The sequence below is a fragment of the Pteropus vampyrus genome, unplaced genomic scaffold (assembly GCF_000151845.1).
Source record: "Pteropus vampyrus isolate Shadow unplaced genomic scaffold, Pvam_2.0 Scaffold169, whole genome shotgun sequence".
Taxonomy (NCBI): domain Eukaryota; kingdom Metazoa; phylum Chordata; class Mammalia; order Chiroptera; family Pteropodidae; genus Pteropus; species Pteropus vampyrus.
The window spans coordinates 1,784,971-1,788,085 of record NW_011888950.1 but is presented as its reverse complement, the minus strand read 5'-3'; the positions used below and the strand labels follow the sequence as shown (position 1 = coordinate 1,788,085).

The 3,115-nt window shown below is 32.1% G+C and overlaps 1 non-coding gene across 1 annotated transcript; it reads left to right on the top strand.

The window, feature by feature from the left end:
• Window positions 1–708: 708 nt before the first annotated feature.
• On the top strand, window positions 709–813 carry LOC111745915. Its single transcript, XR_002782837.1, has one exon. It is a non-coding gene; the product is annotated as a U6 spliceosomal RNA (small nuclear RNA).
• Window positions 814–3,115: the final 2,302 nt, after the last annotated feature.

Sequence of the window (3,115 nt, the reverse complement as noted above, 5' to 3'; positions counted from 1 at the left end):
GGCAGGTCTCCTTCTCATCAACAGAATTTAAAAAAAAAAATTACCAGCTGACAATTTTAGTGAGGTTTAAAACAGCACCATACTATCATTCGTAGATATAATGTGCAAAATTCCTTCAGTGTACAGATGCTTCCTCTAGTCCCACAACAAAAAGGGGAATAACATACCTAAGAAGTAATAAATGGTGTCATGAGAGAGGAGCCAGTGAAGGAACTTCTACGTCAAGAACAAACCATTTTTAAGGCTACTGCAGAATTAGAGAAATGGTTACCAAGAAATGGAAAGCACTTAAAGAAAATCATTTTCATAATGGCAAGATCATTTTTGTACATATAAATACATTTTTATTTGGTTATAAACATAACGTTCTTCCATTTTTTCAAAGCCCTAAATACATTAAGTCAATATAAAATTATTAAGTAGCAGAGCCATTGGTTTCTTTGGAAACATGTTTGTATATCATAGTTTTGTTGCAAAAATAACAAGTTAATGTATATAAGTGATTAGAACAATGCCTAGTCTAAAGTGCTCAATAAATGTTATGAATTAAAAATATCATCATCATCTTTTTCATGATCACTATCAGCATATGCTGTAAACAGTATATATGTCCTGGCTTATCAGATAAATCAAGCCATTGCCAGCTTTAAAAATATATGTAAATGTATTTTCCCTATGATACTTTTAAAATTAAAAAAGAGATTTAAGGTGCTCACTTTGGTAGCACATATACTGAAATCGGAATTATACAGAGATGATTACCATGGCCCCCGCATAAGGATGATGCAAAAAAGAGAGACTTAAGGAGGAACCGGTCTGCCAGATAATAAACCATATCACAGAACCTGTATAGATAATATGATAAATAAGCAGGAAACAAAAAGATACTATCTACAACATTGATACTTAGTATTTTGGGCAATACTTGATGGGATGTCAAATATTTAGAAATATACCAGCAATTGCTTTTAAAGTAAAGTTTCTTGTTGTTTTAATTGTAGTATAGACTAGTTTTAGAAAATTGTACAAATCACAAGTGTGTGGTTTGATGAAATTTTATAAGATAAGGCCATGAAACTACGACCCAGAGCAAAATATGGCACACACCAGCAAGCCATAAATTCCCTGATTCCTTCTTTGTAATTACTTTGACACAAAAATCATCACTATTTTAATTTTCAGCTCACATATTAATTTTGCTTGTTGTTAAAAATCTTATGTACATAAAATTTTGGGGATTGAACACCTTTTCTCAACATTATTATGTTTATATAATTTATTTTATCTTATCATAAATTTTTCATTTCCATTGCTGTATAATATTCCATCATATAAATAGAATTAATTTAATAATCCATTATATTACTAATGGAGTTTTGGGTTACTTCCAGTTTTTCAATCATACTTTCATATTGGATTATTATTTTATGTACTTACTATATTATAGTATTGTTAATTGTATATTTCTCATTTTTTTTCTTTTTCTTCTTTGAATGATCAAATATTTGTTTTCCTCTCCTATTAGCTTCTTAATCATGCAACATTTTACTACTTTAATATTAACTTTCTGAGTACAACATGCATCTGTAACTATGAATTAGAGCTCTTATCACTACCTGGATAATTCAAGGACTTTAGAATATGAACTCCATGTGTATCCTCATCCACCTTTTTTCTACTATGTCATATGTTTTTATTTTACACATATTTTAACTCCTACATGGCATTATTGTTATTTAAAGTCTATATATTTAGATTTATCCATATAATTACTCTTCCTTTGTTCTTTATTTCTCAAGTTTAGTGCTTGTAGCTGGGATCATATTCCTTTGAAGAATGCTATTGAAAGAATGCCTTTCATATTTAATATTGAGGGGTAAAAAATTAATTTTAGAATATTAAAGCAATATGCACTCAAATAAATGTTATTTAACTAGCAATAAAATATCAAATTCTACTCTCAAATTAGTAAAAATTTAAAAAGGAGAGGTGAAGAATGAATAGCCATTATTGGTGAAGGTAGAATGAAATATGAAACAGACATTGTTACAGAAAAAAATGTATAAATATATCCTATGAGCATAATAAAAGTTCAATGTAGATACATATAATAAAAATAAGATGGAAAACTATGAACAATAATTAAATAAACCATCTAACTTATACAGTGAAATATTATATTGTCATTATAATGATGGTTATTAATATAATATAAGCACTTAGAGTACAAATCTAAAATTAGTGTTCAATGATATAAAATTTGTAGAAAAATATTGTCTGAGACATGGAATTGTTTTCTTTGCATGTAAATAGTATTTTAAAGCTGTATTGTATTTTTGGTTCTTTTTATATTTTACATATTTATTATATAACAAATATGCAGTTTTGTAAGTAGTTTTTTTAATATCAACATGCCCGTTAGCTGGAATAACGTTAAATCTCAATGCTCATATTCAGACGTATGGCAGGACTGTCTCTGAGTTCTCTCAAGGAACATGGTCAGCTAGAGGTTTCTTGTGTCTCTTAATAGATCCATTTTAGCACGCTCGTTTCTCAGAGTCCTTTGGTCCTTTCTTCGGCACATTTCTGGACTCTCTAGCTCATTTAATATCTGCCATTTCTTGTTCTGTCAAGTCACCAGTGGCCATCACTGCTGCATATTAGAATCAGCTACACCAGCTCCAGAGGCCCTCGCCAAAGCATTCAATCCAGAATCATGGGAGTGCATCATAGCAGACTCTCCCCTCATCGAGTTTATGTTCTGCCTTTCTTCTTCTAGAGCATCCTCCAGTTAGTTTCCAGGCATGTTCTCTCGATTCCTATCGGTACATAGTAACAGACTCCGTAGCTCAATCTCTATAATCCCCTCTCTTCTTAGCAGGACACACACCTCCCCAGGTGGGCCATGCCTACACCTCACTCTAACTATAGACCTAGTTTCCAGGGAAGTAATGGGGTAGGGAAATCTTGGGATGAGCAAGCGTTGTCTTTCAAGGCATTAGCTCTCTGCATCTCCTTCAGATAAGTGGATGGTTGCAGTCCTCTAGCAAGAGGAAGTGAGCCACCAGTCCATGCGGGCTCTGAGGTTCCGAGTCTGGGGATGCAATGTGCTTGC